A 16,659-nucleotide genomic window follows, 5' to 3' on the forward strand; every position below is an offset into this window, starting at 1 on the left:
TGAGCTTTGGATGTTTTCACTCACGAGACTCCCAGTTAGATAGGAAATGTTCCTTTTTTCCAAAAATATTATTTTTGTAGGCGAAATAGCTCCGTTTGTTCTTCATGTTTGGCTGAGAAATCGACCGGAAATTGTGGTCACTACAACGCCGACGTTGTTTATAGTCAATAAACGTTGTTTATAATCAATCCTCAAGGTGTTTTGAAAATATCTATTCGATAATATATCAACCGGGACTGGTGGCTTCTTAGTAGGAGAGAGAGAAACAATGGCCGCATTTGTCCTTTACGCACCAAACACTACGAGAGACTTCAGCTGTCCACTGATGCAATGTTGACGTTCAGGCTCATTTTTCAAAATAAAAGCCTGAAACTATGTATTGTGACACTAGACACATTAGGAAAGCCATAGAAAAAGTAATCTGGTTGACAGCACATTCACTGCTCAATAGGGACGCATAGGAACGCAGAGCCTTCTAAATACCCTTCCTGTTTGGATTTTTCTCAGGCTTTCGCCTGCAACATCAGTTCTGTTATACTCACAGACAATATTTTTACAGTTTTGGAAACTTTAGAGTGTTTTCTATCCTAAGCTGTCAATTATATGCATATTCTAGCATCTTGTCCTGACAAAATATCCCGTTTACTACGGGAACGTTATTTTTCCAAAAATGAATATACTGCCCCCTAGTCACAAAAGGTTAAGGACAAATTTAAAAACTGTATGGTTGAAGAGATGGGGCAAAATTATTGGTTAATAAGTCTGGCTGCACATCTAACTTACTGCAAATTGAAAAATTAGGTGACTAAACTCAATGACAGGAAAAATAAACTGTATTATGAAGCCAATATCAATGCCATAAAGTATGAACTTTTAATAAAATTATGGGCAGAAAGACAAATTCAATTCCATCTTCCATTGAATCGGATGGCTTATTCATCACAAAACCATTTTATGTTGCCAATTATTATAATGACTACTTCATTGGCAAAGTGGGAAAACTGAAGCAGGAATTTCCAACAACGAACAATGAGCCATCGTATTTATGCATAAAAAACAAATAATGAAAGAAAACCATTGTAAATGTGATTATTATAATGTTAGTGTGGGAAAGCTGGAAAATGTATTGTTATCAATCAATAATGGCAAACCTGTCATTGACAATTTAGAGGGAAGGCTACTGAGGATGGTGGCTGACTCTATGGCCACTCCTATCTATCATATATTTAATCTGAGACTAGATGAAGGTGTTTGTTCTCAGGGGTCTTTCCAAAGTCCCCAAATCTAGAACAAATTGAAGAAAGCGTACAGTATTATATAGAGACATTATTGCATGGAACTCACTTCCATTTCATATTGCTCAAATGAACAGAAAACCTGGTTTAAAAAACATATAAAGCAACACCTCACGCCCCAACGCCTCTCCCCTATTTGACCTTGATGTTTTGTGTGTATGTATTGATGTGTAGGCTATATGTGTCCTTGAGCTGTTCTTGTCTATTAATGTTTTGTATTATATTATGTTTCATGTTCTGTGTGGACCCCAGGAAGAGTAGCTGCGGTTTTCGCAACAGCTAACGGGGATCCTACTAAAATACCCAAATTCCTGCTCATTAATAGGGAGTTGGTCCCCTTTTTGCTGCTATAACAGCCTCAACTCTTCTGGGAAGACTTTCCACTAGATTAGAACACTGCTGCACACAAGAGCATTAGTGAGGTCGGGCACTGATGTTGGGCGATTAGGCCTGGCTCACAGTCAGCGTTCCAATTCATCCCAAAGGTGATCAATGGGGTTGAGATCAGGGCTATGTGCAAGCCAATCATGTTCTTCCACACCGTTCTCGAAAAAAAAAAAGTTTCTGTATGGACCTCACTTTTTGAACTGGAGCATCGTCATGCTGAAACAGGAAAAGGCCTTCCTCAAACTGTTGCCACAAAGTTGGAAGCACAGAATCGTCTAGAATGTCATTGTATGCTTTCGTGTTAAGATTTCCCTTCACTGAAACTAAGGGGCCTGGCCCAAACCATGAAAAAATGCTCCAGACTATTGTTCCTCCTCCACCAAACTTTATAGTTGGCACTATGAATTACGGCAGGTAGCGTTCTCCTAGCATCCGTCAAACCCAGATTTGCCAGTCGGACTGCCAGATGTTGAAGCATTATTCATCATTCCAGAGAATGCGTTTCCACTGCTCCAGAGTCCAATGGCTGCTAGTTTTCTACCACTCCAGCAGACACTCGGCATTGCACATGGTGATCTTAGGCTTATGTGCGGCTGCTCGGCCATGGAAACCTATTACATGAAGCTCCCGACGAACAGTTATTGTGCTGATGTGGCTTCCAGAGGCAATTTGGAACTCGGTAGTGAGTGTTCCAACCGAGGACATACAATTTGTATGCGCATCGCGCTTCAGCACTCTGCGGTCCTGTTCTGTGAGCTTGTGTGGCATACCACTTTGCGCCTGCCCTAGACGTTTCCACTTCAGAATAACATCCCATACAGTTGATTGGTCAGCTCTAGCAGGGCAGCAATTTGATGAACTGACTTGTTGGAAAGGTGGCATACTATGGCAGTGCCATGTTGAAAGTCACTAATCTCTTCAGTAAGGCCATTCTACTGCCAATGTTTGTCTATGGAGATTGCATTGCTGTGTGCTTGTTTTATACACCTGTCAGCAACGGGTGTGATTGAAATACCCAAATCCGCTAATTTGAATGGGTGTCCACATATTTTTGTATATATAGATTACCTAGGTGAATCAACCACATATCGCAGTCAAATATACAGTATACAAATATTCCATTCTATATGAAAATATAGTGTACATTTTTTAAATATTTATCCTTTTTTTAATACACGCCTAAAATCTCTGACTAAAAAATCTGAGAACTGTAATATTTTACACTTTCATGAAGGTACTAATTAGCATTCATTTCTGGAGAAAAATGTGTGGATATTGCATTTTGGAAATAAACTCTTCATATCAGTAAATGTTGACATCTCATTGACAAATTAATATGCACTAAAACATATAAATAAACATAAACATATCAAATAAACACTGAAATAACCTTGTAAGAGTGCAGGTAAGGATGCATTCCTTGAAACAGTTGTGATGTACAGTAAAGTCAATAGGGGTTTGACCTGTAAATACATTTTTGCAGGTCTTTCCTATAATTCTTCAGTCACTTGAATAAGGTTCAGAAAAGTGGGATGAGCTAGTATATTGTGGATAAATAAAGGGAAAAGCCTTGCCAGTCTTGCCTCTTGGTTGTCCTGAGGGTCTGGCCAGTGAGCATCCAGTTAAATGTGCACAGACAGATGAGTCTGCCCTCGCAACACTGCTGCACCTCCCAAGGGCACAATGACATTTTCCTGGGACAATATGGGGCTGCAGTGACATAGAAAACATTCCCTCCTTCCGTCTCCCCTTTCCTGCCCCAGACACTGCAATGCCATCTCTCTCTCTCTCTCTCTCTCTCTCTCTCTCTCTCTCTCTCTCTCTCTCTCTCTCTCTCTCTCTCTCTCTCTCTCTCTCTCTCTCTCTCTCTCTCTCTCTCTCTCTCTCTCTCTCTCTCTCTCTCTCTCTCTCTCTCCTAATTTCCCCTAACTTTTCTTGAGTGCTGCTGCTGTAGCTGCTTTTTGCCTTTTCATTCTGTTACAGGTCAAGGAACTTGACAAAGTTCCAAAAGGCTGGTGGCGGCAGGGGAGAGAATGGGGGAAAATGTGACAGGGTTCAACTAAAGAAAATGAGACAGAAAAGGCAGGGCAACAAAATGCCTCAAGGTCGTTCTTTCAATCTGAAACTTGAATTTTTTCATGGTGAGCTGTAGTTCAAACTGTACTGGACTGCAAACTGATTTTTGTTTTAAAGCACACCTACTACTAAGTCTAAAAATAAAATAATTAAAGGCTCAATGCAGCCATTTTTATCTCAATATCAAATCATTTGTGGCTCTAGCTGGCTTGGCGGTCTCAAATGGAGGCCGCTATTGAACGTTTCCAGCGCTGCAGGAGCTGTGTTTACTTTGCTTTGTTCCGGGACAAGGTGGACCTGCTTGCTTGCTGAGGACTACAGAAGCGAAGTAGCTACTCTTAACAAGCAAGTAGCAAACCTACACAAGGGAGGGGAACCCACGCCTGCCTGCTTTAATTTTTCTTTCGACGCCGTGTCGACTCTCCACAGCCGACTGGTCGGTGCTCAGCAGGGTTCCATCCCCAAAAGGGTCTCCCCCTTCCCTGGAGAATGGAGCTGTTCTCGACCCAACCAACCAGCCATCACCAGTATGTCACTTGCCGTAGAAGTTGAAGAAAGTAGGCAGCTCTATATTGAGAAACATCTCGGTTCCCAAGACAAAAAACTGTGCTACCCAGGAGCAGGAGAACAGGACATCACAAGGCTGCTTCCGACTGTTCTACGACAGATGCCGGGAGCTGACACTGTCATAGTCCATGTGGGGTCAAACGGCATCAGGAGGGCCAGCTCGGAACATTTGAAAATGGATTTTAAAGAACTGATTTGATCACTAAAAGGCTCCAAAAAACAGGCAATCATTTCAGGTCCAGTACCATCGTTGGGCCGTGGGTGTGAAAGATTACACATCTGCTTAAAAGACTACTGTAACTCTGCTGGAGTCACTTTCATAGATAACTTTTACACCTTCTGAAAACAAAAGATACTCTACGGGAATGTCCATCCAAATCATCTTGTCACATGGGCTCTGTCCACGCATTTCAAGACTGCATTGAAACAATGAATGTGATCCAAGACCAGCTCAATTAATCCCTACCATTGTGACAATGAGTCATCATAATGCTGCATCAAATGTACATGATCCTAGGGGCATTGGCAAACACAATGTAAATCACTTAATTTATGTGCCCCTAATTGCACCGAATACTTCTGTTTATCCTACAGCTATTGTATGCAGTAATCATGAGCTTATAAACCAGAGATACACTGTTAGCACTGAGGCTGTGTGCCCTAGTAGGAAGACCACTTTGTGCAGCTCACCCTGCACTATCAGCTACAATATAAATAACATGAGTAAGTCTACTTCTGATAAGCCTCCCAGTAAAGCATTAAAAACAATCAAGCAAAACTGCTAAAAATAGTCTCCCAGCCTCTCTTTGGTAGTCCTCCCGGTTTTGACCTTTGCCTGTCCTGTATCTTTGCTCCACCTCTGGATTACTGAACCCTGCCTTTCCCTGACTCTGAGTCGGCCTGCCGTCCTGTACCGTTGCCTTCCCCTGGATTTTCGAACCCCTGCCTGCCTTGACCTGTCTTTGCCTGCCCCTGTTGCTACAATAAACAGTGTTACTTCGACAGTCTGCATCAGGGTCTTACCTTGATTCCTGATGTTATGGCCTTATACCCCCTGCTATAATGTGGATAACGATTTACTTGTCTAACAAAATACAGAGGGCGTTCTTTAATGGAAGCCTCTCAAACATAATCCAGGTAGAACCAGGAATTCCCCAGGGTAGCTGTTTAGGCCCCTTGCTTTTATAAATGGTATACACGTCAGCTACTACAGTGACTGAAATGCCCTTAACCAAGAGTTGCAGTTAGTTTCAGAGTGGGTGGCAAGGAATAAGTTAGCCCTAAATATTTCAAAAACTAAAAACATTGTACTTGGGACATAACATTCACTAATTATGTGGAAATTGAGCAAGTTGAGATGACTGCTTGGAGTAACCCTGGATTTTAAACTGTCATGGTCAAAACATAATGATACAATAGTAGCTAAGATGGGGAGAGGTATGTCCATAACAAAGCGCTGCTCTGCCTTCTTAACAACAACAACAACGCAGGTCCTACAGGCCCTAGTTTAGTTGCACCTTGACTACTGTTCAGTCGTGTCGTCAGGTGCCACAAAAAATTTGCAATTGGCTCAGAACCGGGCAGCACGGCTGGCCCTTGGATGTACACAGAGAGCTAATATTAATAATATACTGGCTCAAAGTGGAGGAGAGTTTGACTTCATCACTACTTGTATGACATGTTGAATGCACCAAGCTCTGTTTGAACTACTGGCACACAGCTCGGACATCCATGCATACCCCACAAGACATGCCACAAGAGGTCTCTTCACAGTCCCCAAGTCCAGAACAGACTATGGGAGGCACAAAGTACTACATAGAGCCATGACTACATGGAACTCTATTCCACATCAAGTAACTGATGCAAGCAGTAGAAACAGATTTAAAAACAGATTTAAAAAACACTTGGAACAGCTGAGACTGTGAAGCAACACAAACATAGGCACAGACACATGCACACACACACACACATGGTAACATATGCACTATACACACACGTGGATTTAATACTGTAGATATGTGGTAGTGGTGGAGTAGGGGCCTGAGGGCACATAGTGTCTTGTGAAATCTGTGAATGTATTGCAATGTTTATAAAATTGTATAAAATTACATAATTTTGCTGGACCCCGGGAAGTAGCTAATGGGGATCCATAATAAATACAAATACAAATACTCAGACCACTCCCAGACTGTCCTAGCCGAATTCTTGCTGGAGAAATTGCTCTTTGCAAAGAAGCTTTTTTTGTTTCTTTTTGACAATTTTAATTGAAAACAATCACAGTAAGGTACCGAAAGGGATAATTCACCCACATTTAAAAAATGGTGCCTTTACCCTGTAAGCAGTCTATGAACAAGATTTGACAGTAATCCATGTTTTAATTTAGTTTCCCTGGCATTCTTTCCACATGCAAACGGCACAAATCCCATTCAAGTCATGGAACCGATATTGGCATATTATAATTTTTCACAGATCATGTTCAAAACATCTATAAGTCCGATTATTTGGATATGATGCCCGAAAAAAAACAGTGACTTGAATGGGATTTGTGCCACAAAAACATTAGCATATGGAAACAGTGCCAGGGAAACTAAACCAAAGCATGGATTGCTGTCATACCTTGTCCATAGACTGCTTACAGGGTAAGGAAACCAATGTGCTGTTTTATAATTTGTGTGCACTATCCCTTTAATTGTTACCAATTGTTTTTAATGTAATATTGAGATAAAAACAACTGCATTGGACATTTCACAGATATTGCAATGGCATTTATTTGACTTGGGCCCACTACAGAAACACGTGTATGTTCAGCTTGGCCTCAAAGACGTAACATAGTAAACTTAAATCGGTGATACTCAAATTAGCATGATACAGTATGTTACTTTTGGTATGCTTATATAAGAATGAAGGTTACTTAAGCCAAAACGGGACCGCCGAGTGCTGAAGCACGTAGTGCAGAAAGATCGCCTGTCCTCAGTTGCAACACACACTGCCATGTTCCAAACTGCCTCTGGAAGCAACGTGGCTGAATGGAAGCAAGTCCCCGAAATGTTCCAACATCTAGTGTAAATCCTTCCCAGAAGAGTGGAGGCTGTTGTGGCAGAAAAAGGGGGACCAACTCCATATGAAAAACTATGATTTTGGAATGAGATGTTCGATGAGCAGGTGTCCTCATACTTTTGGTCGTGTAGTGTATTCTATTCTTATTTACAATAAAAGTGACTGCGAAATGACACTGTACATTATTTACCATTCATTTCAATCGGGCACAGAACAATCTGAAACACAACCAAAACAAACAGCAAATGCATCCAACAAATTTGTAGAGATACAAGCATGATATAATTATTGCGTATGGGACCAAATACTAAACTTTTGACTACTTTAATAGACATATAAGTGAATTTGTCTGAATACTTTTCGGTTCACCCGATATGGATTAAAATAACCTCAAATTAAAGCTGACAGTCTTTACTTTAACCTCATAGTAAATCTATTATTTCAAATCCCAAGTGCTGCAGTACAGCGCCAAAGTATCAACAAATGTGTCACTTTCCTAATACTTCTGGAGCTCACAGTACATACATCCAGTACTGTACCTATAAATATGTAAGTGCCTGTCATATTGTCTACAGTATCCACACAGCGGGTATGTACATGTAGGCAGGGTGTATACCCAAAGCAGGGTGCATGTATGTATGCCCAGGGTCTGTCCATGTACAGTGTTGTCAGGCCGGTGTGTGGAATGCAGGGTGCAGATGTGTCACTGCAGATCAGGACAGCGGCCCGTGTGACAGTTGAAGCGTCCTCTGTCAGTGGGGAGTGTGTGTGTGTGTGTGTGTGTGTGTGTGTGTGTGTGTCAGTGTGAGTCAGTGGGGCCTCTCTCCAGGGAGGTGCAAATCTCTGCACATCCCTGCATTGGAAATCATCCACAGCATCTTGATGAGCGACAGTCCCCAGACTGTGATTGACTGGCACACTAACACGGAGCGACGGCTGCGCACGCCACGGGGGCGGAGAGGCAAGGGGACCACAAGAACATGGCCCTGTCCCTGACACAAAGAACACAAGCCCAGACACATATAACAAATCACTGCACATTAGGATCCCATCTCTCCCTCTCTCTTCTATGGCTGATATGACTGACTGATACCCATGACTAATGTCATTAGTTTCATCTTCCATAGAGCTAGAGACAGAGACAAAGACAGCTATAGCAGCTAGCATCTATCTGTCATTAGAACACAAACACGGGAGTCATTTTAATTTAAAAATACATTTCGGAAGACATTGTCATTGAAAGAGGCATTTGGTTTGACCTCAATAGTAGCATACCACTGAGGAAGTACAGTTCCCGCTCAGCCCAGTCAAAACTGTTCGCTGCTCTGGCCCCCCAATGGTGGAACAAACTCCCTCACGATGCCAGGACAGCGGAGTCAATCACCACCTTCCGGAGACACCTGAAACCCCACCTCTTCAAGGAATACCTAGGATAGGGTAAGTAAGGGTAAGTAATCCTTCTCACCCCCCCCCCTTCTCCCCCCAACAAGATTTAGATGCAAGTGGCTGTTCCACTGGTTGTCATAGGTGTTTGCACCAATTTGTAAGTCGCTCTGGATAAGAGCGTCTGCTAAATGACTTAAATGTAAATGTAAAATAATGTATTACATTTTAGTCTCCAAAGTGGGGTCGAATAGGGTCACAGTGGGGGTCACACTGTTGGGTCCGTTATGAGGATGGTTGAGAGCAACTAATCACACGAGCCAGTCGTTAACTTGCCTGCTGAATGTAGCATTGCAAAAAACAGTTAGTGGTTCATTCAATTAAGATTTCAACTCAAGTGAGACTCACTCCCACATCTTTCCCAGATAAATAAAAGAAATGTCATTCGTAAACAACTGGTGTAGACTAACCATGAAAAGCTTACTTAGGGACTCTTCCCAACAATGCAGAGAGAAGGGAAATAGAGAAATAATGGAAAAGTAAAAATAGTAATCATAGAAGTAATAATTACACAATGAGTCACAATAACTTGGCTATATGGGTCTTTTTTTATAAATAATGGGGCCAATGTGTGAAATTGAGATCAACATTTCTAAATGTACAGCGCCTGAGTGGTGCAGAGGTCTAAGACACTGCGTCGCAGTGCAAGCTGTGTGGCTACAGATGCTGGTTCAATACCTGTGCCAGCCTCGACTGGGAGACACATGAGATGGCTGTATGTTTTTGGTTTCTCTCCCTCTAAAAACAGAAATAATTCATTCTAAATTACAAACGGGCTTTCTTGACAAAAAATAACATCTCACCCCATGTTCAAGAATGGACATTTTATCAGTTATTTTATGTTATTTGAAAATGAAATCATCTCCAAAATATTGTTATCGTTTAAACAAAGCGAATATTATTGTTAATTTATAATTATATAAAAGCACCTTGGTTATTCTAACAGACATATTATTAACCCTGTTATTAGCAGGACAATATATAGTTGAAGTCAAAAGTTTACATACACCTTAGACAAATACATTTAAATTCAGTTTTTCACAATTCCTGAAATGTAATCCTAGTAAAATTCCCTGTTTTAGGTCAGGTAGGATCACCACTTCATTTTAAGAATGTGAAATGTCAGAATAAGGTATTTCAGCTTTATTTCTTTCATCACATTCTCAGTGGGTCAGAAGTTTACATACACTCAATTAGTATTTGGTAGCATTAAATAGTTTAATTTTGGCCAAATGTTTTGGGTAGCCTTCCACAAGCTTCCCACAATTAGTTGGGTATATTTTGTCGCATTCCTCCTGACAGATCTAGTGTAACTGAGTCAGGTTTGTAGGCCTCCTTGCTCACACACCCCTTTTCAGTTCTGCTCACAAATGTTCTATTGGATGAGGTCAGGGCTTTGTGATGGCCACTCCAAAACCTTGACTTTGTTGTCCTTATGCCATTTTCCACATCTTTGGAAGTATACTTGGGGTCATTGTCCATTTGGAAGACCCATTTGCGACCAAGCTTTAACATGATAGCTTGAGATGTTGCGTCAATATATCCACATACATTTCCATTCTCATGATGCCATCTATTTTGTGAAGTGCACCAGTTCCTCCTGCAGCAAAGCACCCCCACAACATGATGCTGCCACCCCCGTGCTTCACGGTTGGGATGGTGTTCTTCGGCTTACAAGCCTCCCCCTTTTTCCTCCAAACATAACAATGGTCATTACGGCTTAACAGTTCTATTTTTGTTTCCTCAGAGCAGAGGACATGTCTCCAAAACATACCATCTTTGTCCCCATGTGCAGATGCAAACCGTAGTCTGGCTTTTTTATGGTGGTTTTGGAGCAGTGGCTTCTTCTTTGCTGAGCAGCCTTTCAGGTTATGTCGATATAGGACTCGTTTTACTGTGGATATAGATACTTTTGTACCAGTTTCCTCCAACATCTTCACAAGGTCCTTTGCTGTTGTTCTGGGATTGATTTGCATTTTTCGCACCAAAGTACGTTCAACTCTAGGAAACAGAACGCGTCTCCTTCCTGAGCGGTATGATGGCTGCATGGTCCCATGGTGTTTATACTTGTGTACCTTCAGGCGTTTGGAAATTGCTCCCAAGGATGAACCAGACTTGTCTTGGCTGATTTCTTTTGATTTTGCCATGATGTCAAGCAAAGAGGGACTGAGTTTGAAGGTAGGCTTTATAAATACATCCACAGGTACACCTACAATTGACTCAAATTATGTCAATTAGCCTATCAGAAGCTTCTAAAACCATGACATAATTTTCTGGAATTTTCCAAACTGTTTAAAGGCACAGTCAACTTAGTGTATGTAAACTTCTGGCCCACTGGAATTGTGATGCAGTAAATTATAAGTGAAATAATGTTTCTGTAAACAATTGTTTGGAAAAATGACTTGTGTCATGCACAAAGTAGATGTCCTAACCAACTTGCCAAAACTATAGTTTGTTAACAAGACATTTGTGGAGTGGTTGAAAAATTAGTTTTAACTTCCGACTTCAACTGTATATTGGTCATATTGGTCATGGCTTCCGAGTGGCGCACAATAGGATTGCCTTGCAATTCTCCAGCTGTATCCGCTGAAATAGCTGTGGACGTGCAAGGTTCAAGGTAAGAGGGCTGCAGAGCTGCGCACAGAAGACGGACCTAGCCCATGGGGAAGGGAGGAGTAGGAAGGGGAGTGGGGGTAGCACAGAGCAACACTTTAAGGGGCATTGCACTAATAATGACACTGCCTGACGTTCCAGCTGTTCTTAGTGCCTGTCTGCACATTCAACTAAAACAATATACTGTAACTAATAATGGCATGACAAATGCCCTTGGATATGAATTCGGAGGGCAGATATTATTACATATTAAAGTATTACACCTCTCACCAAAGGCGTCAGTCAACATTTATACTTAAATTCAAACTAGATTTAACAAAAAAGGACATGAAAAGCACACATTTGTAAATCCCAAACTCTAAAAGTAATTGGAAAGGTAGATACAAATTATTTGTGACATTTTGGTTTCAATAAAGGGTGTAAACAAGATTTTAAAAAGATGCTGTGTTTTTATTTACAGTAGTGATGGACAGCTGATGGCATTTTGAAAACATGTTTTCATGCACTTGTAGCCCAATTAGCAGGACAATAGACTCTTTATAGCCCAGTTACTGTAGATGTGAATATCCCCTACTTGCTATGTGTTCGATGCTTAAGTACTCTAAAGTGTTACATTTATAACTCAAAACAGCAGTACAGTATTTCGTCATCAACATCTATATGCTTTTGTTAATAAAATAACTAGAAAAAATACATTCAATATTCAGATGGTTATTTAAACTACATTTGAATTGCACTTCCTTCCACCAAGCTCCACTACCATGGGTAAAACCTTGCTGAGATGTTCAATGTATTTGTTGCATTGTAGTATCTTCAATTTCTCCAGCCAAAACATCTTGATGGCCTTGACCAGTTCATCTTTTCTTGTAGGCTTGGCAGAGTTACGGATGAAGGTTTCCACTTGATTCCAAACAAGTTAGATCGCGGTTAAATCAGGAGACCTACATGTAGAGATAAAAAAAAAAAAACATTTTTAGATATACTGTAGGTCCTACCGTAGGTGTTGTAGGTCTTTAATTGATTTATTTTTAGTTAACCTTTATTTTACTACATGAAGGTTTACTTACTGTACTGGTGTCTTGACCAAGGTTATGGCTTCATTTGCAATGCAAACCCGGGCGGTGGTGTGTTTTGGGTCATTGTCTGCATTTGGAGAAGAAAAAAATCAATATAGCCTAACAGCCAACATTAGGTCCAATACTGGAAACATACATGTAAATAGGCCTAAACATAACAAACTATTGCTCTAATCCTACCTTGAAAGAAACAATGTCCCAGAAACACCTATCTGCCATAGGGTATAGCATATCTCTTGATTATTTACTCCTCAGTACACAATCGTTAGCACAGGCATCGGATGATAGTGTTTGCGAATAGCACTGTCCGTGACCAAAAATCCCCAAGTCTACCAGTGTTTTGGAAATGTCTCCAGTGGATTTTCCGTTCCTCCTGAAAGCCCTAATCTGCTCACTTAAATGAATAGAGATCCTGGTCAGGGTGCTACAGTATGTTGTTACAGCATAACCAAAGTGAGGACAATCAGCGTTCTGCTCTATACTTATGGCCTATTGTATGAATTCTGCGGCATCCTGCAGTACGCTGCAACTTTTAAAGGACAAACCACTGTAGGACCTTATAAAGGATCCCCTCCCCAAAAAAAAACATTTAAAAAGTGTTTTAAAAAAGTAGACCATCACCACTTGAAGAATAATCTTTTTTTTAGGCCTTATTAACAGCTGTAACGTGTTGTCCAGTGTAGGGAATTCTCACTGGTACCCTATTTAGTAGAAAGATTCATATACACAAGGTACCAGTACGGAGTTGGATCATGATAGATCCTTGGTGATGTAGACACCAAGAAACTTGAAGCTCTCGACCCATTCCGATGTGAATGGGGGTGTGCTCGGGCCTCCGTTTCCTGTAGTCCACGATCAGCTCCTTAGTCTTGCTGACGTTGAGGGAGAGGTTGTTGTCCTGGCACCACCCTGCCAGGTCTCTGACGTCCTCCCTATAGGCTGTCGTCATCAGTGATCAGGCCTACCACCATTGTGTCGTCAACAAACCTAATGATGGTGTTACTGATGAGGCTATGTTCCACTACCCACAGTACCATACCACGTAGAATGCATGCTCAATACATTGCTTCAGTCTAAGTGGCATCCTAGTGTGGATATCTTTACATAACTTCTTGAGAGAAGAGCCTCTTAATGGAGGTCAGGCTCCCTGGACTTCAGGTGTACAACACTCTGGCATTCAGTGCTGATTGTTCCATTTGTAGTGCTGCTGGGTTCCACCACACGGAGGCTATCAGAGCCGGTCAGTCACCTTCTTGTACTCTGTAACACTACACATATATTGTCCCTGTCTTCTGACACAACATGACACCTCCCACAGGGCCACTAACCAAGGTTCTGATTGGACCGGGGAGTCAACTCATCACCCAGAGAAATAGACAGAGAGAGAAAGAGAGAGAGAGAGAGAGAGAGAGAGAGAGAGAGAGGATTAACCCTGAGGTCCTGCTGTTTGTTTAAGAGAAGGAAGCCATGCGGAAATGTTTCATGTCTTAATTGGCTTGAGTGGCAACGGACGGTACCTGACGACACTCATTAATCAGAGTGGAGAGGAGAGGAGAGCTTGAGGGAGGGAGAGAGAGAAGGATAGCGGGGGAGGGAAAGAGAGAGGGTGAGAGAGAGCGAGAGAGAGAGAGAGTACGATTGAGTCAGATTAGGGTAGCAAAGTGGGTCCAACACGGCCTCCCCCCTCACTTCTCTACCCCCAGTCCCAGACACCCAATGACACGCTCCTCACAGCTGTGTCTGTCACACTCGGCCACTCATCACCACACACAGAGTGCACAGAGAGGAGACTGTAGTAATTAAAGTAAGCCAAGCCATTGCTACATGTAGGCTAGACACACACACACACACACACACACACACACACACACACACACACACACACACACACACACACACACACACACACACACACACACACACACACACACACACACAATACATGTCACAGAAAGCATATCTGATATCAGACTCCACTATAGCTCTCGAGCGGCTAGATGTTCTTTACCATTGCCACCAATGCTCCTTAATTAACCTCTTGAAGCTAGGGGGCACTATTTTTATGTTTGGAAAAATAACGTTCCCAAAGTAAACGCCCTATTTCTTCAAACCAGATACTAGAATATGCATATAATTGACAGATTGGGATAGAAAACACTCTAAAGTTTCCAAAACTGTCAAAAATATTGTCTGTGAGTATAACAGAACTGATATTGCAGGCAAAACCCTGAGAAAAATGTAACCAGGAATTGGCTTCTATTTTGAAAACTCCATGTTCCATAGCCTCCCATTGCTCCATTTAAAGGGATGTCAACCAAATTCCTTTTCCTATCGCTTCCTCAAGGTGTCAACAGTCTTCAGACATAGTTTCAGGCTTATATTTTGAAAAATGAGCCAGAACGATAACATTGCGTCAATTGGTCACGAGTTTTGCTCGCGCAACAGAATTTGGACAGCTATTGTTTTTCCCTCTCCTACTGTGAAAGACATTTGCGGTTGATATATTATCGATTATATATTTTTAAAACAACCTGAGGATTGATTATAAAAAACGTTTGACATGTTTCTGTGGACATTACGGATATTATTTGGAATTTGTCTGCGTTGTCGTGACCGCTCTTTCCTGTGGATTTCTGAACATAACGTGCCAAACAAGCGGTATTTTGGATATAAAAATCATCTTTATGGATGGAACAAAAGGAACATTTGTTGTGTAACTGGGTGTCTCGTGAGTGAAAACATCCGAAGATCATCAAAGGTAAACAATTAATTTGATTGCTTTTCTGATTTTCGTGACCAAACTACCTGATGCTAAGTGTACTTAATGTTTTGTCATGCGATCGATAAATTTACACAAACGCTTGGATTGCTTTCGCTGTAAAGTATAATTTCTCAATCTGAGACGACAGGTGGATTAACAAAAGGCTAAACTGTGTTTTGCGATATTGCACTTGTGATTTCATGAATATTAATATTTTTAGTAATATTATAGAGCTATGCGACTGGAACGAGCAGCAACAAACACTCAAACTGGACAGATTTATCATTCAAAGTCTCAATCATGGACACTTACTGACAGGTGTGGCTACTTTGTGTGATGGATTGTTGTCTTTACCTTCTTGACCTTTGTGCTGTTGACTGTGCCCAATAATGTTTGTACCATGTTTTGTGCTGCTACCATGTTGTGTTGTTACCATGCTGTGTTGTCATGGGTTGCTGCCTTGCTATGTTGTTGTCTTAGGTCTCTCTTTATGTTGTGTTGTGTCTCTCGTTGTGATGTGTGTTTTGTCCTATATTTATATTGTATTTATTTATTTATTTTAATCCCAGGCCCCCGTCCTCGCAGGAGGCCTTTTGCCTTTTGGTAGGTGTCACGCCCTGACCATAGTAAGCTGTTTATTCTCTTTGTTGGTTGGGGCGTGATAGTGACTTGGGTGGGTCATCTAGGTGTTTTGTATTTCTATTGTGGCCTGATATGGTTCCCAATCAGAGGCAGCTGTTTATCATTGATTGGGGATCATATGTAGGTAGCCATTTCCCCATGGTTATTCGTGGGATCTTGTCTACATTTAGTTGCACAACAGTAGCGTCACGTTTCGTTTGGTTGGTTGTTTGTTGTTTTGTTCAGAGTTTTGGGTTAAATAAAAATTATGTGGAACTCTACACACGCTGCGCCTTGGTCTACTCATTACGACGAACGTAATAGAAGATCCCACCAAAAATGGACCAAGCAGCGTGTACATGGGGAGTGGACTTGGGAGGAGATCCTGGATGGTAACGGACCCTGGACACAGGCCGGGGAGTATCGCCGTCCGAAGGAGGAGATAGAGGCATGGGTTCAGACCTGAGCCAACTCCCCATGTTTACCGGTCAGGCAACATGTTATGCGGTGATGCGCACGGTGTCTCCAGGGCACATTCACAGCCCAGTGCGCTCTGTTCCAGCTTCCCGCAGTTGCCGTGCTAGAGTGGGCATTCAGCCAGGACGGATTGTGCCGGCTCAGCGCTCCTGGTCTCCAGTACGTCTCCTCGGTCCAGGATATCCTGTGCCGATTCTACGCACTGTGTCGCCAGTGCGCCTTTCACAGCCCAGTGCGTCCTGTGCCAGCTTCCCGCACTTCCCGCAGATCCCAGTCCAGAGCTTCT

The 16,659-nt window shown here is 41.9% G+C and overlaps 1 long non-coding RNA gene across 1 annotated transcript in view; it reads right to left on the bottom strand.

Annotated features, from left to right (window-relative positions):
• Positions 1–11,875: 11,875 nt before the first annotated feature.
• LOC118359480 (uncharacterized) overlaps positions 11,876–16,659 on the bottom strand; it is a 33,305-nt gene continuing 28,521 nt past the window's right edge. The window contains exons 2-3 of the long non-coding RNA XR_004820680.2: positions 12,506–12,581; positions 11,876–12,379 (exon numbers count right to left, since the gene is read on the bottom strand). This is a non-coding gene — a long non-coding RNA (uncharacterized LOC118359480). The remainder of the gene's footprint in view (positions 12,380–12,505; positions 12,582–16,659) is intronic.

This window comes from Oncorhynchus keta, chromosome 27 (assembly GCF_023373465.1).
Source record: "Oncorhynchus keta strain PuntledgeMale-10-30-2019 chromosome 27, Oket_V2, whole genome shotgun sequence".
NCBI lineage: Eukaryota > Metazoa > Chordata > Actinopteri > Salmoniformes > Salmonidae > Oncorhynchus > Oncorhynchus keta.